This window comes from Taudactylus pleione, unplaced genomic scaffold (assembly GCF_031769625.1).
Source record: "Taudactylus pleione unplaced genomic scaffold, aTauple2 ptg000671l, whole genome shotgun sequence".
In the NCBI taxonomy this organism is placed as follows: Eukaryota; Metazoa; Chordata; class Amphibia; order Anura; family Myobatrachidae; genus Taudactylus; species Taudactylus pleione.
In genome coordinates, this window is record NW_028285073.1 from 5,384,198 (window position 1) to 5,408,583 (window position 24,386).

The window sequence follows — 24,386 nt, forward strand, 5'->3', positions numbered from 1 at the left end:
TCAGGATATTCTTGTGGGTGAAATCCCCCACCCCATCAGCAGTGCTAAGAACTTTGTTGTAAGTTGTCTTAGGGACTCTGAATTATTTCTGTGCTTTTATCATGAGGCCTTATAATTGGTATATTTTACATTTGGGGTGAGCGTTTGTGCGTAGGGCCCCCGGGACTGGTCTGACTGGGCCTCTTCAGGGCATCACCACTTAATACACATAGTTGCTTTTCACATCACCTTTTATGTTTGTTTATTATTCATGTATTTTTTCACATATATTTTAACCTCTCATTCCACACTTAATGATTACTCACACACAGCTATACTTTACACTGCACTGTCACTCTTTTTTCATTTCGTGTGATGCCCTGGGGGGTCCTGGGCTGGACGTTTTTTGGGGTGCACTGTGCCCCGGACGTGAGCCCCTTAGTGTTAGGGACTGCTGGTAACAGAGAAGCCGTGACGTGGCCCAGCAGCCTCCCATGTATTTGCAAATGCATGCAACTAATATCTCTGAATTTCTATGACCATATAGTCTTCATATATTGTTGCAGGTATTATTCAGTGTGCTGAGGTACAATAGGGGGTTAAATCCCCCTCCTTTTTCTGTTTTATTTTTAGAAATTATTTTCATAAATAATCTGTGTGTCATTTTATTAATAATGTTTGTAACCAAGCCTTGAAAATATATTTTGGATTAAACACATTAAATCTAGCATATTCTCTGTGATTCTTATTGAACTTGCAAGCCTGTGAGAGCCATGCTACATACCTGTGTGTAATTAAAGGTGATTTATTAATTATCTGGTCGGAGATCGCAAAACTCCAGAGAAAAGTCTGAGTGGTGGCTGAAAAATTGTATATATTTTGGTAAGTGACTGAGGTGCGTCGGTGTCACGATCAGCTGATCCAGATTGTTGTATCGGTGAGTCAGCCCAGGTTCATGACAATAGCCATTATAAGAAAAACACATGGGGCCTTATGTAATAGCCTGCAAGATGCAGGCCGTATATATATTTAAAGTGGCAATAATTTCAAAGGCAATATCAACCTTACATTTTTACTGCTTTAAAAATATGGGCAAGCTTGACAGAATCATGCTTGCATTTGCGTCTAACAGGCTGATACTGTACATAAGGCCTATGGCCATTTCCTGAGTTCAATATTAAGGGGTATATTTACAAAAATTTAATTTTGAGTTACATTTTAAAATTTAATTTGATCGATTTGGACTAGTGTTTTCTTGTTCAGTTTTGAATGTAGAATTCACAATAAAACTTAAAATTGAACTTAAAATCTAACACAAAATCGAACCTAACATCCCCAAAATAATAAACCTTCTTCATGCTGGTGATCTTCCGGCATCACCTGTAATTTTATTATACACAGGAGTGTTTCTTATACCTCATCTGTTTTAGGTACAAGGTTTGAAATAAATGAGCTTATTAACTGTCAGTCCTTGTATGTCAATTACTTAATTACCTGTGAATGTAATTTATGTATTTATTTATTAGCAGTTTCTTATATAGTGCAGCATATTCCGTTGCGCTTTACAATTGTAATGTAATATGCAGTACGTTAGGAGAACGACCAGAAGTCTTACGTGTCTATTCATGTAGCAGTGAAAGCCCTTTATCAGTGGTAAAAAGGCTTTTCACTGCTTTCTCCTATTCATAGAAGGGGTTACAGAGGCGAAATCTTATTAGTGTGGGGAGGGCGATTCATAGAAGTACGGAAAGCTCAGCTTTCTGTTTCGCTTCTGAAAATGAATTTGCCATCTCAGGACATAGGCAAACGCAGGGGGGGTTTCCGTCTGCCTGGAAACCCCCCTCCCCAGCCAACACCATGACCACAATAGAAATAGTAATGTAATAGAATTTTATTAGTGCTGCATGTTCTTCTCAGTATCACAAATGAAATAATTAGCACCACCTGTGGATCTTTTAACAAGTATCAGCCAGTTATAAATAACCTGTGCACCAACTAGGAGATCTGGAAAACATGCACTGTTAGTGATGTGCTGCTATAGAGCCCAGTATTTACATATATGTCCAGGGCAGTGCTAGGTTATTCTGCTGCTCCCCCAGACTCCCGGACTTGCTCCCATGCCCTGGAATGGTGCCCACATCTAAAATAAAAACACTCAGCTCAGACAGGATGGCCTACTGCTGCATATAATGGCTTACTGTGATTGCTGGTCCTGTATATGCTGGAAGTATAATACACAATACACTTTGTATGACGCATATGTAAAGCTGGTTAAGTGCTAATTCTAACCTCTTCATGGACTGGCCACACTCGCTCTAAAATCCAGCATTTGGAAACCCCCCTCTAGAAATCCTGCGTTTGCCACTGCAGGATGGCATTAAAGAGCCTCCTGAGTGGAGAAAAGCAGGGAAGACAGCTTTCTCCCTGCTCTCCCCACCCCCTGCTGCGGCAGCAGCCAATCAAAGGAGCCTCCTGCTGCCACAGTGCCCCCTCCCTCTGCCCTACCCACACCGCTGCTGTACTATAGTAAGGTAACCCGACATATGTATAAGCCAGGTCACCACCTATTAACTGGTAGGGTACCACCACTGCCGCCGCTATGTCAGGTATGACCCGACATATGCATATGCCGGTAACCACCTCTTAACTAGAGATGAGTTGCCCATTCTGAATTCATTCTGAATTGCTCATCTCTACAGTGCCCGCTGCCCCCCACTCCCACTGCCCATTCCCCCTTCGCAATGCCTGCTGCCCGCCAGCTCCTCCCCACCTCGTCTCCCACGCTGCAGTAGCAGTAGCCATTGCATGCGCAGAAAGGGACAGCCGTACCACAATCAGAGGACCAGAGGAGAAGACTCCATCGCTGGACCCCTGGATACTGGATCTCATTGCTGGATAGATAAGTATACGTGAATTGCTCCTTATCTAAGCTATAGATCACATTGAACTAATGCGATCTATAGTGATAAGTAACAATTCACCAGTGGAGATCTACATGAATAGACCCCTTAATACAAGATTTCTGGAACACAGAAGAAACGTACAGAAAAAACTTTGCAGTAGACATTTCTCTACCAGTCATGATGGGATGTTTCTGCTTTAAAAGTTCAGGGGACTGAACAGATTGAGCCCACAATAAAAGAGGGTGACAATTATGCAGAAGAGCAGCATATTGGATTTTTTCCCTAGGAACACTGACGCCGAATGGCTTAAATTACAATATTGAATTAAAAAGCTTTTAGGAGAAAATCCAATATTGATTATCCTGATATCTCTGATGGCCTTGAATGGAGTTAAAATGAGTTAAATAAATATTTGGATTAATTTTGATGACATTCAAACAATTTGGTACCCTGTTAGAAATATGCCCCCTTTAAAGAAATTGTCCCGACGTTAAAAGGAGCTAATAATTATAAGGTGTGTATGCTTAAGATTGATTGAACAATGTAAAAAGAAAAATGGGACTAGAACCTAGGTCTCCGCCCCTCTCACCATCAGGGCATTAGCCCCCTAGACCATTGTATGACCTAGAGTAGTCTGTACAAGTGAATAATACAGTTATTCCAAACCGTATAGAACAGTTGTGTATCTGGTTTAACCAGCTCCAGAGGTAACTACAAAATATAGACTGTTTTGATATTAATAAGGTGTTTCCCTTTCCCCCTCCCCCTTATCCCCCCGCTCTTTATGTACACTTTTCCTATTTCATAAATGTTAATATTTAGATAGAGACAATTCTTGTGCATAACATGTCATTATTTTGGCATTGCTCTTCTTTAAGCATACTGTAGAACATAATAGCAAGTACTACTCGGATTATTGGTCTAGTATTATCCAGTACCTCTTTCACCACTTTTATGCAGTGTTTACTCTTGCATATATCAGTGGCATCATAAGGGGAGTGCAGGGGGTGCGAGACGCACCAAATGCCGGCTCCTCTGCAGTGACAGGAGCTGGGTGCTGCAATGTGACTTTCTCCTGCAGCACCCGGCTTCTGTCATAGAAAAGGAGCTAACAGTGCTGACAGCCCAGTCTCCGGGGGCAGCCCAGCATCTCCAGCGATGCTGGGCTGACCCTGGAGTGAAGTCATAGGGATCCCACTTGAGGCCACGTCCCTTTATTTTAGGTCATGCCCCCTTTGAATAGTCAGAATGTGCACCGGGTGTCACCAGACCTGGTTGAAACTCACATAGTACTGACTCCAAGTAAGAGCCCTGCTTAGATTATTGACCCAGCTTTTTTATCATATGTGTAAGTTTTAATTTTATTATTTTCTATGTATGTTTTCAAGTCATTTGGTAAATTGCAACAGACTGCAGCCCAGGTACTTATTTGAATATCGTATTACCTCTCTATATTCACTAGTTGAGCCGAGTGACTAGCAGATAGGGGTGTGCACCGGCCACTTTTCGTGTTTTGTGTTTTGGATCTGGATTGGTTGTGCCAAAACCACCCTTCCGTGTTTTGGGTTCTGGGTTTTGTGTTTTGGATCTGTATTTTTTTTTAAAAAAAAACATAAAAACAACTAAAATCACAAAATGTCTTGGTTTTTCTGCTCCTATGCTATTATTAACCTCAATAACCTTAATTTCCACTAATTTCCAGTCTATTCTGAACACCTCACAATAGTGTTTTTATGTCCAAAAGGTTGCACCGAGGTAGCTGGATGACTATGCTAAGCGACACGAGTGGGCGGCACAAACACGTGACCCATCTAGGAGTGATACTGCAGTGGCAGACAGGATGGCAGTTTGAAAAACTAGGCCCCAAACTGTACATAATGCAAAGAAAACAGAGGTGCAAGATGGAATTGTCCTTGGGCCCTCCCACCCACCCTTATGTTGTATAAACAGGACATGCACACTTTAACAAAGCAATCATTTCAGCGCCAGGGTCTGCCACACAACTGTGGCTGAAATGATTGGTTTGTTTGGGCCCCCACAAAACAAGCTGGCAATTAATCTGTCCCTGCACAAACTGGCTCTACGTAGGCAAGATGTCGTCCTCATCCTCCTCATCCACCGATTCCTAACCCTCTTCAGTGTTGTGTACATCCTCATCCTCACAGAGTATTAACTCGTCCCTGCTGGAATCCACCACCACAGGTCTCTCTGTACGTTCTGGAGGCTGGTCTCCCTGGAAGAGTTGATAATTCATTTTTATGAACATCATCTTCTCCACATTTTGTGGAAGTAACCTCCTACACCTTTCGCTGACAAGGTTCCCGGCTGCACTAACACTCTTTCGGAGTACACACTGGAGGGGGGGCAACTCAGGTAAAATAGAGCCAGTTTGTACAGGGGCCTCCAAATTGGCCTCTTTTTCCTGCCAGTACAGGTATGGACTGTCTGACATGCCTACTTGGATGCTGTCACCGATGTAATCCTCCACCATTCTGTCAATGGTGACAGTATCATATGTAGTGACAGTAGACATGTCAGAAATTGTTGCCAGGTCCTTCAGTCCGGACCAGATGTCCAAACTTGGTCCTGCCTGCCCTGCATCACCGCCAGCGGGTTGCTTAGGATACCTAAGTTTTTTCCAGGCAGCCCCAGTTGCGGGAGAAAATGAAGAAGGAGCCGTTGACGTGTCACGTTCCGCTTCAGCTGACAGTGTGTTCACCAGCAGGTCTTTGCACCTCTGCAGGCTTGTGTCGGCCGGAAAGAGAGACACCACATAGGCTTTAAACCTAGGATCGAGCACGGTGGCCAAAATGTAGTGGTCTGATTTCAACAGATTGACCACCCTGGAATCCTGGCAAAGCGAATGAAGGGTTTCATCCACAAGTCCCACATGCCGAGCGGAATCGCTCCGTCTTAGCTCCTCCTTCACTTTCTCCAGCTGCTTCTGCAAAAGCCTGATGAGGGGAATGACCTGACTCAAGCTGGCAGTGTTTGAACTGACTTCACGTGTGGCAAGTTCGAAGGGCTGAAGAACCTTGCACAACACGGAAATCATTCTCCACTGCGTTGAGTCAGGTGCATACCCCCTCCTTTGCCTATGTCATAGGTGGATGTATAGGCTTGTATGGCCTTTTTGCTGCTCCTCCATCCTCTGAAGCATATAGAGGGTTGAGTTCCACCGCGTCACAACCTCTTGCTTCAGGTGATGGCGGGGCAGGTTCAAGAGTGTTTGCTGGCGCTCCAGTCTTCGGCACGCAGTCGCTGAATGGCGAAAGTGGCCAGAAATTTTTCGGGCCACCCAAAGCGTCTCCTGCACGCCCCTGTCGCTTTCAGAAAATTCTGCACCACCAAGTTTATTGTGTGAGCAAAAAATGGGACAGTGCTGGAATTTGCCCAGATGTAATGCCCGCACAATATTGGTGGCGTTGTCAGATATCACAAATCCCCAGGAGAGTCTAAGTGGGGTTAGCCACTGGGCGATGATTTCCCTCAGTTTCTCTAAGAGGTTGTTGGCGGTGTGCCTCTTACTGAAACCGAGAGATACACAGCGTAGCCTGCCTTGTAACGAGCTGGCAGTTTCTGAGATGCTGCTACTGGTGACGCTGCTGCTGTTGCTGCGTAAGGTGATACATCTACCCAGTGGGCTGTCACAGTCATATAGTCCTTAGTCTGCCCTGTTCCACTTGTCCACATGTCCGTGGTTAAGTGGACATTGTGTACAACCGGCATTTTTCAGGACACTGAGGACACTTTTTCTGATGTTTCTGTACAGTCTCGGGTATCGCCTGCCTAGTGAAGTGGAACCTAGACGGGATTTGGAACCGGGGACACACTACCTCCATCAATTGTCTAAATCCCACTGCACTAATGGCGGATACCGGACGCCCACGTCTAACACCAACATAGCAGTCAAGGCCTCAGTTATACGTTTTGCTTCAGGATGACTGCTGTCGTACTTCATCCTCCTCGCTAAGGACTGTTGGAGGGTCAATTGTTTAGTAAAAGTAGTGGTGTTCCTACTTCCTCTCTGGGATGATGAACGACTCCCAGCAGCAGCAGCAACAGCAGCAGCGGGCAGCAGTAGGCGTAGCAATGCAGGATCCTCCGGAGGAATCCCGGATAGGAGAGTCAGTCATGCCAGTGATATGGCCTGCAGGACTACTTCCGATCCTGGACTAAGGAGGAAATTGACGAGGAGGGAGTTGACGGTGTGGTTTGCAGGCGCTTGGATACAACAGGACAACGGGATTTAGGTGTCCCTGGACTGCTTACGGTCTGAGCCAAAGTTTCTGAACTTGACAGTAACTTTTTATGAAACGCGCTGCAGGTGCCGTATAAGGGAGGGATGTTCCTAGGTGGTTGACGTCCCTACCCCTACTTATTTCACCTTAACATATGGTACATATGGCAAGACAGTTGTTGTCCGGATTTGGATAGAAATATTGCCAGACCAAAGAGGTGGAATGTTTGGTCTTCTGCCCAGGCATGACCGTGATTGGGCTTTTTCATCCCACGGACAACAACTGTCTCCCCCGGAGCCTGATTTAAACAAACCACATCACCATCAGAATCCTCCTCGCCAACTTCCTCCTCAGCGCCAGCTACACCAGTATCCTCATCCTGTTGTACTTCAACAGTGACATCTTCAATTTGCATATCAGCAAGTGGACTGTGGGTGCTCCTTTCAGCACTTGCAGGGGGCGTGCAAATGGTGGAAAGAGCCACCTCTTCCCGTCCAGTGCTGGGAAGGTCAGGCATCGCAACCACCACCACACTTGGACTCTCCTTGGGGGATTTGTGATATCTTCTTAGAAAGCACAGTTCTTCGCTGTGCTTTTGCCAGCTTAACTCTTTTGATTTTTTTAGTGGGAGGAGTGCTTCCATCGTCATGTTGAAGCTGAACCACTAGTCATGAACATACTAGGGATCGACCTTAGCCGTTCCTTGCCACTCCGTGTCGTAAATGGCATATTGGCAAGTTACGTTTCTCTTCAGCTGATTTAAATGTCTTTTTTCAAGGTCATTTTCCTGAACTTTGCCATTTGGGATTGTATGTGCCCTCTACTATGACATTGGGCATCGGCCTTGGCAGACGACGTTGATGGCATGTTATCGTCTATGTCATGACTAGTGGCAGCAGCTTCAGCACTAGGAGGAAGTGGTTCTTGATCTTTCTCTATTTTATTTTTATCGGAGAAAGTTTGGTCCTCCATTTATGTTTAATCGATTTGATATATACGTGCGGCTAAACACAGAAAATAATTTTTTTTTTGGTTTGGACTGGAGTGTACTTTGTGGGTTACAGCACCCTTTAACGGTCAAGCCAGCCGGCCCTTTACTTATGACACAGGCGCACTCTTGGCACTACTTTGTTGATGCACGTGCGGCTACTGCGCACAACAATTCACAAACACAGAAAATAATTTTTTTTTGGTTTGGACTGGAGTGTACTTTGGGGGGTTACAGCACCCTTTAACGGTCAAGCCAGCCGGCCCTTTACTTATGACACAGGCGCAACGCTTGGCACTACTTTGTTGATGCACGTGCGGCTACTGCGCACCACAATTCACAAACACAGAAAATAATTTTTTTTTAGGTTTGGACTGGAGTGTACTTTCGGGGGTTACAGCACCCTTAACGGTCAAGCCAGCCGGCCCTTTAGCTTATGACACAGGCGCACGCTTGGCACTACTTTGTTGATGCACGTGCGGCTACTGCGCACACAATTCACAAACACAGAAAAATAATTTTTTTTTTGGTTTGGACTGGAGTGTACTTTCGGGGGTTACAGCACCCTTAACGGTCAAGCCAGCCGGCCCCTTTACTTATGACACAGGCGCACGCTTGGCACTACTTTGTTGATGCACGTGCGGCTACTGCGCACACAATTCACAAACACAGAAAATAATTTTTTTTTGGTTTGGACTGGAGTGTACTTTCAGGGGTTACAGCACCCTTTAACGGTCAAGCCAGCCGGCCCTTTACTTATGACACAGGCGCACGCTTGGCACTACTTTGTTGATGCACGTGCGGCTACTGCGCACACAATTCACAAACACAGAAAATAATTTTTTTTTGGTTTGGACTGGAGTGTACTTTCGGGGGTTACAGCACCCTTTAACGGTCAAGCCAGCCGGCCCTTTACTTATGACACAGGCGCACTCTTGCACTACTTTGTTGATGCACGTGCGGCTACTGCGCACACAATTCACAAACACAGAAAATAATTTTTTTTTAGGTTTGGACTGGAGTGTACTTTCGGGGGTTACAGCACCCTTAACGGTCAAGCCAGCCGGCCCTTTACTTATGACACAGGCGCACGCTTGGCACTACTTTGTTGATGCACGTGCGGCTACTGCGCACACAATTCACAAACACAGAAAATAATTTTTTTTTTGGTTTGGACTGGAGTGTACTTTCGGAGGTTACAGCACCCTTTAACGGTCAAGCCAGCCGGCCCTTTACTTATGACACAGGCGCACGCTTGGCACTACTTTGTTGATGCACGTGCGGCTACTGCGCACGACAATTCACAAACACAGAAAATAATTTTTTTTTAGGTTTGGACTGGGAGTGTACTTTCGGGGGTTACAGCATCCTTAACGGTCAAGCCAGCCGGCCCTTTACTTATGACACAGGCGCACGCTTGGCACTACTTTGGTTGATGCACGTGCGGCTACTGCGCACGACAATTCACAAACACAGAAAATAATTTTTTTTTGGTTTGGACTGGAGTGTACTTTCGGGGGTTACAGCACCCTTAACGGTCAAGCCAGCCGGCCCTTTACTTATGACACAGGCGCACGCTTGGCACTACTTTGTTGATGCACGTGCGGCTACTGCGCACACAATTCACAAACACAGAAAATAATTTTTTTTTTTGGTTGGACTGGAGTGTACTTTCGGGGGTTACAGCACCCATAACGGTCAAGCCAGCCGGCCCTTTACTTATGACACAGGCGCACGTTTGGCACTACTTTGTTGATGCACGTGCGGCTACTGCGCACACAATTCACAAACACAGAAAATAATTTTTTTTTTGGTTTGGACTGGAGTGTACTTTCGGGGGTTACAGCACCCTTAACGGTCAAGCCAGCCGGCCCTTTACTTATGGACACAGGCGCACGTTTGGCACTACTTTGTTGATGCACGTGCGGCTACTGCGCACACAATTCCACCAAACACAGAAATAATTTTTTTTTTGGTTTGGACTGGAGTGTACTTTCGGGGTTACAGCACCCTTAACGGTCAAGCCAGCCGGCCCTTTACTTATGACACAGGCGCACGCTTGGCACTACTTTGTTGATGCACGTGCGGCTACTGCGCACACAATTCACAAACACAGAAAATAATTTTTTTTTTGGTTTGGACTGGAGTGTACTTTCGGGGGTTACAGCACCCTTTAACGGTCAAGCCAGCCGGCCCTTTACTTATGACACAGGCGCACGCTTGGCACTACTTTGTTGATGCACGTGCGGCTACTGCGCACACAATTCCACAAACACAGAAATAATTTTTTTTTTGGTTTGGACTGGAGTGTACTTTTCGGGGGTTACAGCACCCTTAACGGTCCAAGCCAGCCGGCCCTTTACTTATGACACAGGCGCACGCTTGGCACTACTTTGTTGATGCACGTGCGGCTACTGCGCACACAATTCACAAACACAGAAAATAATTTTTTTTTTGGTTTGGACTGGAGTGTACTTTCGGGGGTTACAGCACCTTAACGGTCAAGCCAGCCGGCCCTTTACTTATGACACAGGCGCACGTTTGGCACTACTTTGTTGATGCACGTGCGGCTACTGCGCACACAATTCACAAACACAGAAAATAATTTTTTTTTTGGTTTGGACTGGAGTGTACTTTCGGGGGTTACAGCACCCTTTGACGGTCAAGCCAGCCGCCCTTTACTTATGACACAGGCGCACGTTTGGCACTACTTTGTTGATGCACGTGCGGCTACTGCGCACCCAATTCACAAACACAGAAAATAATTTTTTTTTTGGTTTGGACTGGAGTGTACTTTCGGGGGTTACAGCACCCTTAACGGTCAAGCCAGCCGGCCCTTTACTTATGACACAGGCGCACGCTTGGCACTACTTTGTTGATGCACGTGCGGCTACTGCGCACACAATTCACAAACACAGAAAATAATTTTTTTTTGGTTTGGACTGGAGTGTACTTTCGGGGGTTAACGCACCCTTTAACGGTCAAGCCAGCCGCCCTTTACTTATGACACAGGCGCACGCTTGGCCACTACTTTGTTGATGCACGTGCGGCTACTGCGCACACAATTCACAAACACAGAAAATATTTTTTTTTTTGGTTTGGACTGGAGTGTACTTTCGGGGGTTACAGCACCCTTAACGGTCAAGCCAGCCGGCCCTTTACTTATGACACAGGCGCACCGCTTGGCACTACTTTGTTGATGCACGTGCGGCTACTGCGCACACAATTCACAAACACAGAAAATCATTTTTTTTTGCTTTGGACTGGAGTGTACTTTCGGGGGTTACAGCACCCTTTAACGGTCAAGCCAGCCGGCCCTTTACTTATGACACAGGCGCACACTTGGCACTACTTTGTTGATGCACGTGCGGCTACTGCGCACACAATTCACAAACACAGAAAAATATATTATTTTTTTAGCACTTGGGGGGAGCACCCCTGATGGACAGAGCACCCCCTGGACAACACTACAGCACTCCTTTAGGACTGGACACTGCACAGGACTTTGGAGTGGACACAGCCCCTATGGAGACTGACTGCACAAACACAGTCCAGCCAGCCCCTATGGACTTTGAAGTAGTGGACACAGCCCCTATTAACAACAGCAGCACAGCACAACACAGCCAGCCCCTATGGACTTTGAAGTAGTGGACAACAGCAGCACTACACTACACTACACTACACAGCCCTAACTCCCACCCTCCCTCTTCACTGTCCACAGCCGAGTGAGAAAATGGCGCCGACGCGGGTACCTTATATAGGATCCAAAACCCCGAGACTCGGAAGGCGGGATGATGACGTTTTGCCTCGATGTCAGATCCGAGTCAGGCGGGAAAAGTCGAGCCTGACTCGGATCGGACTCGGATCGGGGGGGCTCGGGGGGGTTCGGATTTCAGAAATCCGAACCCGCTCACCCCTAATATATATATATATAATTATATATATGTGTAAAGTTATTTTCTTGTATGTAAAAACTTGAAATATACAAGAATAAGGTAGGCCCTGTATAAAAATAGTATAAGTCCAACTCGTGATCCAGTCAGGATGCCAGCAGACGGGATGCTGGACGTCAGTATACTGTTGCAGGAATCCCGGTGCCCGTCAGAATGCTGATGACGGGCATCACAAAGGGATCAAGATACCGATGCCGGCATCCCGAATGTAAATATGCGGGATATCATTAGGCCGGGGATGGGGGGCTAGGCACCATCCAGGGAGTGTTTAGGGTTAGGCTGCGAGGAGGGGGGCTTAGGTTTAGGTCACCACCCGGGGGAGGGTTAGGGGGTAGGGGGGGAGGGTTAGGCAACTTACCGACACTTGTCGGGATAACGCAACATCAGGATGCCGTTGTTGGTCTTCTGGCCGCTGGTAAATCATACTGATTCCATCCAACTCACGTACTCTTAATATTGTTTAATTACTAACAATATTTCAATATAAATGTATACCTGTATAAATTATTCCACTAACATAATAAAATATAGGGACAATAAAAGCAGTGGTTCAAGAAATACGTATAACTTCAGTTTCCTTAAAATGATTCACAGAATGCAGTCCAGGTTTAATTATTGTATTGCGTCCAGATAATAACCAGAATGTATATAGTATACCTGTTACGAAAAAGGCAATTGATTAAATGTATTAGTCACACTGTTGAGGCTTGTCCAAGCCTGATTTTAGTAAACTACATAAATTGTAATAATGCCACAATAGTTAGAAGGGCAGTGGCTGTGACACCGTAACGTAGCATTTCGCATGCAGATGCAGTCACACACAGAATGTGAAAAAGTCACACAAAAAGACCTTCGGTGCTACCTCGTCACCTCGGTGCTACCTCGTCACCTCGTCACTATTAGGGCTGTTTAACACGCAAGGAGGTTAGCTGTATGTGGACCCATCTGTATACTATTTTATGTAGAGTGTTGGAATACAGACGGTACCTATTTTTGGAGCAAGCATTCTGCTTAAATGGTGATTGGTAATACTTATTGGTGAGCAGCCATCCTATATACAGGTTGAGTCTCCCATATCCAAATATTCCGAAATACGGAATATTTTTAGCATGACTGAAATAGTTAAACCTTTGCTTTCTGATGGTTCAATGTACACAAACTTTGTTTAAGGCACAAAATTATTAAAATATAGTATAAAATAACCTTCAGGCTCTGTGTATAAGGTGTATATGAGACATAAATGAATTTCATGTATGTACAGAAATTTTTTGATGCACAAAATTATAAAAAATATTGTATAAAATGACCTGCAGGCTGTGTGTATAAGGTGTATATAGAACATAAATGCATTCTGTGTTTAGATTTGGGTCCCATTCCCAAGATTTCTCATTATGGTATGCAAATATTCCAAACCACGGAATATTCCGATATCCAAAATACCCCTGGTCCCAAGCATTTTGGATGTGGGAGACTCAACCTGTAGTTGTTTGAGTGGGTGCACTATATCTATTTCTATTTTTATGTAAAAACTCTGTCTGTAGTCCCTTGCACTCTGTAATATTGCTACAATATGTTCCTCTACTGAGCATGGCACTGTGGATCCTTTGTGGTGCCAAGTAAATAAATGATGATGATAATAATAATAATAATAATAATAATAATAATAATAATAATAATAATAATAATAATAATAATATTGTCATACGAGTTTCAACAAAACAAGTAAGAAACTGAAACTCTGCAACTCATTGAATTTGAGTTGATAAATTGATGTTTCTTTCGCACAATGGGAGAGACATACTGTGATGTTGAAGAGAGGAGTACACAAAACTACAAAGATAAGTAACAAGAGACCCCACACCTGAGATTATAGGACCTATTTATGAATTTTATGGTGTTATAATAGGTAGGAGTGATGAAGACAAAGTTCCATTTTCCCTGGATCATGCTTCTTTGACAAAGATATTAGACAGTAACACCTTAAATAGCTCCTTGTGCGCTCCTGTGGAACCTTTGACCAGTGTGACATAAAAATCCCCATTAACTAATTGTGTGAGGCTTTCAGTAATATGATCCAATCTATATTTGATCACCATCCCCCTCTCTTATCTGCAGGTTCAACTCTAATCACTGGATCTCTCATTAGTACTTTTAGTGCTCCTTTCCAGTCTGGTAATGGTGTCTGTACCTGTTCAAAGAATCTCGTAATCTTCCAGTCTTGATTAATAGAATGCTTCTATAAGTGTTTTTGTATTGCATTTAATGTAATTTGTATTTATATCGAATTACCCTATTTTTTTACAAGATGGTGCTTTACAATATATCAAATACTGGTTATACACTATTCTCTGCTGTCAGCCCTTCTGCATTTTGCTCAAGTAATGATTCCAAAAAACACTGATTTGGTCCTCACTAATGAGAATAATTGGTGCACTATTAGTAAGGCAATTTTCTTAATAGAAATTTATTGATATCAGTGGAATGTATTAAAAGGTTTGAGTGCGGGAACAACTTTTAGGGGTAAATTTACAAAAATTTGTGTCTGGTTGAGACTGCAATCTCGGGTTGAGTTTAACCATTTTCACCAACTCGTACATTTACTAAAGGCAAACTCGGGAGAGATTTCTCATTTCAGACAGAAAATCTCGGGTGAGAATACAATCACGAATCAATACACCATCGGCCAAACTCGCAAGTACTTTTCATATCTAGAAATACATCTCAGGAGATTACCAAGAATCAACAGCCATGAGGGTCTCAGCCAATCAGTGGCCACTAACTGTAGAGCAGTGTAGAGATGCCTGAGTTAACACATGCATCTCTACATGTCCGAAATGGTCCGCATACCTCATTTTTTTGTTTTGACAAGACCCGTGGACCCTCCTGGACAAGGGGACAGATCCAATGCCAGGAGGTAGGTGAGTATTAGTTGTTTTTTTTAAACAGATAAACAGTGGGATTCCTATTGGACAAGGGGATGGAACATATGGCAGATGGTAAGTATGTGTAAGTATGTAATAAACTTTTACTTTCTACGGTGTGTGTTCTGTCTTTTTGTAACTATTTTTTTTACAGTGGGGGTATGGGTGCCGGCCACCTGCTGTCACTTGTTGTTCCACAAGTGCCAAAGGGCAGTCACACTGGCACCTGTAGTTCCACTGTAAAAATACAATAGTAGCAATCTATATTTCCCATTATTACCCCTGCACCCACCGGCCAGGGGTGCAGGGAAGTGCCCCAGGCTTCAGCAGTCACCCATACACATCAGTAGATTACCAATATATTTTATCGGATATATCGGCCATCTGCTGTGCTGCACAGCAAATTGGATATGTCTGTGATGTCATTCACAGACATATCCACTGTACACACCCAGCGATGAACTATAGATATATCGTCCATTTCATTGCGTGGGTGCTATATCTATTAGTGTGTACCCAGCTTTAGGGGGAGATGTATGAAACCTTGGAGAGATATCAGCAGATGTACTAAGCTCCGGAAAGTGATAAATGGAAGAGTAATAAACTACCAACCAATCAGCACCTAACTGTAATTTTTCGAACACAGCTTGTAACATGACAATTAGGAGATGAGTGGCTGGTAGTTCATCAATCTCCAATTTATCACTTTCCAAAGCTTAGTACATCTCCCTCCATAAAGTGGAGATAGATAAGGTACCAACCAATCAGTTGCTAACTGCCATTTTATAAGCAAAGGGGTCTATGTACTACCCCTTGGAGAGAGATAAAGTGGATGGAGATAAAATACCAACCAATAAGCTCCTAACTTTCATTATTTAAACACAGTCAGGAAAGTGACAGTTGGGAGCTGATTGGGTCGATTGTCAGACAGTGCGCATGTGCGGCGTGCACGAGCCCAGGAGCAAGCGAGAAATTCTCTCGCTCCGGGTCTTGCTACAAACGGGGCGGCTGTCAATGTTGATCGACAGCTCACCCCGTTTTGTAGGTGGGGAGGGGGGGGGTGGCTGGCCAAACAGAGGCATTCCTGAAGGAATGCCTGCCATATGGGGGAAGCACCACTGACATCACCAGTGATCACCAGTGATGTCAGTGGTGAGCTTCCGGCTCTATTAGAGCCGGAAGCTCACTGGGGCTTGTGGCAGATGAGACCCTACCACAAGGGTCTCGTCGCAAGCCCGATGGTCGCGACCATCACCTGGCCGCTTGCTAAAGCTGTGGGTGGTCACCCACAGCATAGCGAGCGGCCAGAAGGACGGCTTTTAAAACAAAAGCGGCCGCCCTGATTCAGAGCAAGCACTCGCTTTTTGTGAGCGGCTCTGATTCAGGCCCTTTATCTCCATCCACTTTATCTCTCTCCAAGGTTTAGTACATAGACCCCACAGTCTGTAAAATTACAGTTATAAGCTGATTGGTTGGTCTGTCTCCACTTTATCTCTCTCCAATACATATACATCTCCCCCATAATCTTTTTGATGACTCAATTTGTAATGGACCACATTTTATTCTGTCTGGATTCATAGGCAATCCTATGAAATATACTTCCTCCATGTAATGGCATTTCTTATACATACAGTAGGGGTCTTCTCCCTTCTTTTTTGAATATTTCCTTACTCTACATCCTACATTATTATTGCTAATATAGCCAGAAAAGGGGATTAAATTAGATGATTTACTTCTGTATTGGTGTTATTTTCCTAGTGACCAAAATTCTTCCTTCTATCAACAGAAAGGTTCCCTGTTCCAAATGGCCCAACACGTTGGTTACTAATGGTTGATTCTGTTAAAGATATGACCATATCCCATTCATAATTGGTCTTGTTCTTTCAAATCCTCAAGTTTCTTTGTGACAAGCAAGTCCTTGTTTCAAAATTGGGATCCTCCTCAAAAACTTTAAGATCCTGGATCTTTGTAATTTTTTTCTCCTAATTTAACTACTTTACTCTCCCTGTATCCAATCAATAGTACCATTAATGCAAATGAGCATGGGTACAAAGTTTGTTTTCACATTTTTAAAACATCATTGTCTTTCTTTAATAAACAATTCTTAAATATCCAGAGTCTCAGTGGCATCAGGTTACTGTCCGAATACTTTCAAACTCTACAATTAAGCAATTGTTTAGACATAGTGGTGCCATTATTTTAAATGGAATCTTCTATGGGCTGTGTATCTCATGTAGAACCAATTGTCTTATTTTTTCCTTTCTAAAAACTACTTAGATATGGTTCCATTTCTAAAAAGCATTTTTACATAATCAAGTACAAATAGCAAAGAAAAATGACATGTTTTTGTTTTATTTGTCACAAAGTAACTTAACCAAAGTGCAGACAATAGCTACCACCGATTGGTAGTACAGGAGAAAGTAGCGGGAGCTTCACATCTCACAGGTAAACCGCTGCTACAAATGGACCTAATTACTGAGATGCTGCTCTGAAAAATGTTATTACTCCTTGAACAGAAATACAATACAACAAGCAGGAGAACAGGACATAAATTATTAGTTCTTACAAAATAAAAATAATGGTACTAATAGAAAGGAAAAAAATAATAACATTATCTATTATGTAATAACATTCTAAAAGTAAAACCCATGCAGAAAAAAATAGTTTATTTACCAAACATCACAAAAACATATAATCACAACAAAATGACAGTGAAGAAAGCACACACACAATGCAATACATATGATAATATACATTGATAGGAGTATTTTCAGTTTCACAATTGCTGTTATCCACTGAATAATTCATAAATGCTCCTACTGGTGGTTAGGAACACATCCTGGGAATCTTACCCACTTGCCTGGCGTGGTAGCTAGTTAAGTCATTAAGGAACCTTTGGGCTCCCTCCTGAAAGAGAAAGCTATAACACACAAAGTTTACCAAAAATAGCCTTTCAGAGCCGTATTGATAAACTGTGTCTTAAACATTTATGTTGCCTGATAGTAGGCTATCGATAGCAGAGTAGCAATGCAGGGAGCAGACACCTAGGTCTAAGGTAGATAGATGGCACCTCAGAGAACCATCTGGTAAGCCTGTGTTCAGTCAGTAGAATCAAGCTCATCTTCTAATGCATTTCTTTGCCTCTATTGCCCACATGAAGGAGTATTTTTATATTGGTGCAGCCAATCACAGCTGATTTAGCCTAATTAATATGTTTAAACTGGAGAGGAACAGATATGCACAAAGTACTGGTATCACCCTGACATGTTTCTTTGTCACAAAGACACCTGTTTGTGTGTATGTATATATATACAGGGCCAGTGCAATGCATTGCAGGAGAGGGGTGGGCTGGAGAGGTGCTGTTCCAGCCTCCACCTCGATTGCTATTTAAATAAGCATGCGGGTGCAGTGCCAGATTAAAATTTGCACCAATCGCAGCTGTGGCTAAGTGGACCAGCAGCTAATAGGCAGCAAGGGCTCTTTGAAATTGGCACTGGGCATTAGCCAATCACTGCTAGTGGACCAGCAGCCAATTAGAAGTAGCTACTGCAAGCCAATAACGGCTCGCAGTGTCATAGCTCTACCTGATTGTGGTATCTGATGTCAGCCGCCCCTGAGCAAGGAGCTAAACAAAGCTCCCCACTGCAGCCTCTCCCAACTTACCAGTAGGTGGCACTGGTCATTGGTAATTTACCACTCCCCCTCCCTAAACCACCAGGTGTCGGGCATTAAGTCTGTGGGTGCACTCAGGCCACAGGCCTATGTGGCATGTTAGGCTGGAAAATTGCCCATGCCACAAATGAAAGTGATGCTGGGCATTAAGCCCAGGTCTCTTATGCACCTTAAGGTAGACTGATAATAGCCTGAGCCCCTGGTGAGTGGATGGGTATTAGACCCAGGGGGCTTCTACTGTGTGGCATAATGTGTATAAGGGGTATTACTGTGTGGCATAAGGTGAATAAGGGGTACTACTGTGTGGCATAATGTGTATAAGGGGCAATACTGTGTGGCATAATGTATATCAGGAGTACTACTGAGTTTAATAATGTGTATAAAGGGCACTACTATATTTAGTAATGTGTATTAAGGGATCTACTGTGTGGCATAATGTGTATGGGGGCACTACAATGTGGCATAATGTGTATAAGGGGCACTACTGTGTGGCATAATGTGTATAAGGGGTATTATTGTGTGGCATAAGATCAATAAGGGGTAAATAGGAGACATGTCAAGGGGACATATTTGTAGGTGGGCACAAATATATAGCTTGCAGGGGCGCCAAACACAATAGCACCGGCCCTGTATGTACAGTTTTATATATATATATATATATATATATATATATATATGGGATGAGCAGGTTCGGATTTCTGAAATCCGAACCCCCCCGAGCCCCCCCGATCCGAGTCGTATACGAGTCAGGCTCGACTTTTCCCGCCTAACTCGGATCTGAAATCGAGCAAAACGTCATCATCCCGCCTTCCAGATCTCGCGGGTTTTGGATTCTATAAAAGGTCCCTGCGTCGGCGCCATTTCTCACTCCGGCTGTGGACAGTGAAGAGGGTGGGAGCTAGGGCTGGCTGGGCTGTGTTGTGCTGCTGTTGTCCATAGGGGCTGGCTGGGCTGTGTTGTGCTGCTGTCATAGGGGCTGGCTGGTGCTGTGTTGTGCAGTCAGTTGCAGTCATAGGGGCTGTGTCCACTCCAAAGTCTATAGGGGCTGGCTGGACTGTGTTGTGCAGTGTCCCATAAAGGCTGTAGTCCTAGAGGGGTACTGTAGTGTTGTGCAGGGGGTGATCTGTGCATCAGGGGTGCTCCCCCAAAGTGTACTCCAAAAAAAAATAATAAATTTTTTTTCTGTTTTTGTGAATTGTGTGCGCAGTAGCTGCACGTGCATCAACAAAGTAACGCCAACCGTGCGCCTGTGTCATAAGTAAAGGGCCGGCTGGCTTGACCGTTAAATGGTGCTGTTACCCCCAAAGTGCACTCCACAAAAAATAAAAAAATATATTTTTTTGTGTTTGTGAATTGTGTGCACAGTAGCCGCACGTGCATCAACAAAGTAGCATCAAGCGTGCGTCTGTGTCATAAGTAAAGGGCCAGCTGGCTTGACCTTTAAAGGGTGCTGTAACCCCCAAAGTGCACTCCAAACAAAATAAAAAATTATTTCTGTGTTTGTGAATTGTGTGCACAGTAGCTGCATGTGCATCAACAAAGTAGCGTCAAGCGTGCACCTGTGTCATAAGTAAAGGGCCGGCTGCCTTGACCGTTAAAGGGTGCTGTAACCCCCAAAGTGCACTCCAAACAAAATAAAAAATTATTTTCTGTGTTTGTGAATTGTGTGCACTGTGGCTGCATGTGCATCAACAAAGGAGCAGCGCCAAGCATGCGCCTGTGTCCCATAAGTCTTTTAAAGGGTGGTGTAACCCCCAAAGTGCACTCCACAAAAAATAAATAATTCTTTTATTTCTGTGTTTGCGTGTGAAATGTATGCGCAGTAGCCGCACGTGCATCAACACAGCAGCAGCGCCAAGCGTGCGCCTGTGTCATAAGTCAAGGGCCGGTTTGGACATCTGGTCCGGACTGAAGGACGTGCCAAAACTGTCAATTTCTGACATGTCTACTGTCACTGCACATGATACTGTCACCACTGACAGAATGGTGGAGGAATTATTTTCTGTGTTTGTGAATTGTGTGCACTGTGGCTGCACATGCATCAACAAAGGAGCAGCGCCAAGCGTGCGCCTGTGTCATAAGTAAAGTGCCGGATGGCTTGTCCGTTAAAGGGTGCTGTAATCCCCAAAGTGCGCTCCACAAAAAATAAATTATTATTTTTTTTTTCTGTCTTTGTGAATTGTGTGGGCTGTAGCCGCACCTGCATCCTCAAAGCAGCAGCGACAAGCGTGCATCTGTCTGTTAAAGGGTGGTGTAACCTTAAAGTGCGCTCCAACCAAAATAAAATAATCTTTTTTTCTGTGTTTGTGTGTGAAATATATGCGCAGTAGCCGCACCTGCATCCTCAAAGCAGCAGCGACAAGTGTGCGTCTGTCTGTTAAAGGGTGGTGTAACCCTCAAAGTGCGCTCAACAAAAAATAAAAAATTCCTCTTTTTTTTCTGTCTTTGTGAATTGTGTGGGCTGTAGCCGCACCTGCATCCTCAAAGCAGCAGCGACAAGCGTGCGTCTGTCTGTTAAAGGATTACATCGGTGACAGCATCCAAGTAGGCATGTCAGACAGTCCGTACCTGTACTGGCAGGAAAAAGAGGCAATTTGGAGGCCCCTGTACAAATTGGCTCTATTTTACCTGAGTTGCCCCCCCTCCAGTGTGTACTCTGAAAGAGTGTTTACTGCAGCCGGGAACCTTGTCAGCGAAAGGCGTAGGAGGTTTCTTCCACAAAATGTGGAGAAGATGATGTTCATAAAAATTAATTATCAACTCTTCCAGGGAGACCAGCCTCCAGAACGTACAGAGGGACCTGTGGTGGTGGATTCCAGCGAGGACTAATTAATACTCTGTGAGGATGAGGATGTACACAACACTGAAGAGGGTGAGGAATCGGTGGATGAGGAGGATGAGGACGACATCTTGCCTCCGTAAAGCCAGTTTGTGCAGGGACAGATTAATTGCCAGCTTGTTTTGTGGGGGCCCAAACGAACCAATCATTTCAGCCACAGTCGTGTGGCAGACCATGGCGCTGAAATGATTGGTTTGTTAAAGTGTGCATGTCCTGTTAATACAACATAAGGGTGGATGGGAGGGCCCAAGGACAATTCCATCTTGCGCCTCTTTTTTTTCTTTGCATTATGTACTGTTTGGGGCCTAGTTTTTCAAACTGCCATCCTGTCTGCCACTGCAGTGTCAGTCCTAGATGGACCACGTGTTTGTGCTGCCCACTCGTGTCGCTTAGCATAGTCATCCAGCTACCTCGGTGCAAGATTTTGGACATAAAAACACTATTGTGAGGTGTGAGGTGTTCAGAATAGACTGGAAATTAGTGGAAATTAAGGTTATTGATGTTAATAATAGCATAGGAGTAGAAAAACCCACAAATTCTGTGATTTTAGCTGTTTTTATGCTTTTTTTAAAAAAAAAATACAGATCCAAAACACAAAACTCAGAACCCAAAACACGGAAGGGTGGTTTTTGCAAAACCAATCCAGATCAAAAATACGAAGAAATATCCTGATCCAAAACACAAAAAGTGGCCCGTGCACACCACTTATATATATATATATATATATAGATATATATAATATATATATATACATACATACACATACTGTATATATATATATATATATACATATATATATATATATATATATATATATATATATATTAGGGATGTGCAGGCTCGGTTCTACTCGGTTCCGTTTTTTTTTTTTACCGAATCTTATTGGCTATCCAAAACTCGTGACAGCTGAAACCCAATAAGATTTGGGAAAAAAACCCGAACGGAACCGAGTAGAACCGAGCCTGCACATCCCTAATATATATACATATACACTATGTAGACAAAAGTGATTGGACACCCCCGCGCAAGCGAAATGCATACAGTATCATGCATATCATTGCACAGGAACTCTAAATAGCCACTAATGTGTATAAGGGGTACTACTGTGTGGCGTAATGGGTATAAGGGGCAATACTGTGTGGCATAATGTATATCAGGGGAAGTACTGTGTTTAATAATGTGTATAAAGGGCACTACTATATTTAGTAGTGTGTATTAAGGGATCTACTGTGTGGCATAATGTGTATGGGGGCACTACAATGTGCCATAATGTGTATTAGGGGCACTACTGTGTGGCATAATGTATATAAGGGGTATTATTGTGTGGCATAGGATGAATAAGGGGTAAATAGAAGACATGTCAAGGGAACATATTTGTAGGTGGGCACAAATATATAGCTTGCAGGGGGCTCTAAACACCCTAGCACCGGCCCTGTATGTATGTGTAAATATATATATATATATACACATACATACACATACTGTATATATATATATACATATACACTATGTAGACAAAAGTGATTGGACACCCCCGCGCAAGCAAAATGCATACAGTACCATGCATACTATTGCACAGGAACTCTAAATAGCCACTAATGTGGGGGTTTCAACAAGAACACTTCGTAGGGAGGCTCATGCAGTTCTACAGAAACAACAAATGTTTTTATTATTGCCACCTGTCATGTTTCCAGGTTGATGCTGGACTGGTATACAGAAAATTCGGTAACCCGGATGGACTGGCCAGCTCAGAGTCCAGATCTTAACCCCACTGATTACTTCTGGGATGAATTGGAGTGAAGGGTGTGTTCTAGGTTGACTCGACCTACTTCAGTGTCACAGTTGGTCACTGTACATAAGGGGAAATGGCAAAAAATACCTCCTGCGGTTGTCCAGGAACTTGTGGACAGTTTGCCAAGAAGGATGTCTGCAGTAATCACTGCACGTGGTGGACCTACAAAGTACTGATGTCAATAAAATGTTGTTCTATTTGCTGTCAGTTTCCAATCACTTCTGTCTACATAGTATATATATGTATATATATATATATATATATATATATATATGAGAGAGAGAGAGAGACCTGCACTCATAGCCAAAAGTAATTGATACAACTTTCCTTCTGATTATGCCCCAAATGGACTTCAGCTTTCAAACTTAATAAGAGACGTAGAAAGAGAGTAAATTAGCTTTAACTAAATGATTTAAAAATAAGGCAATGAAACCCTTCAGCAATGGGAAAATACCAGTAATGTGATCATATCTCAGCAGCTTGATGATTCACACTGGTTGCTTCTCTCACCTAGATGAAGAAATAAGGAGCGATGTTAATACCGTTAAAAAAAAACAGACTAACAAGGGCACCTTAATTTAATTAGAAGCTTTCCTCAGCTTCCTTCCATGCGATGGCTGTCTGCTCCAGCTTTGTCTGCCTCAGTGCAACAATCATCTTGTCAGCTGCAAAAATACATACAACAGATTACAAGGAAGCACACACACAAAAGACTACAGTTATTTTGCTTCAATGCACACCAATGTCAAGTTGCGTGATGCCCAGTGCTCACTTTGGCCGAGTCGTCAGTCAGGACTGTCACTGAGTGACTTACCTTTTGTTCCCACCTTGCATTGGCATGCAGGACACATTCCCAGAGTCCTTTAGAGGATCCAGTTGCAGAAACCTAATGTAATGCAAAGAAACACCTTCCTACACACTTTCTTATAAATATCATATGTCACTGTAACTGTGCCTGACACCCGCTCCCAGGCTTTTCCTCACTTCATGCACAGATGCAGAGTATGTCAGGGTTGAGGCTCAGACATGACCTAAATAGAGTTCATTAGCTGCTTTTCAAGGGGAGACAATAAACAGAAACTGCTTCAATAAAAGAAA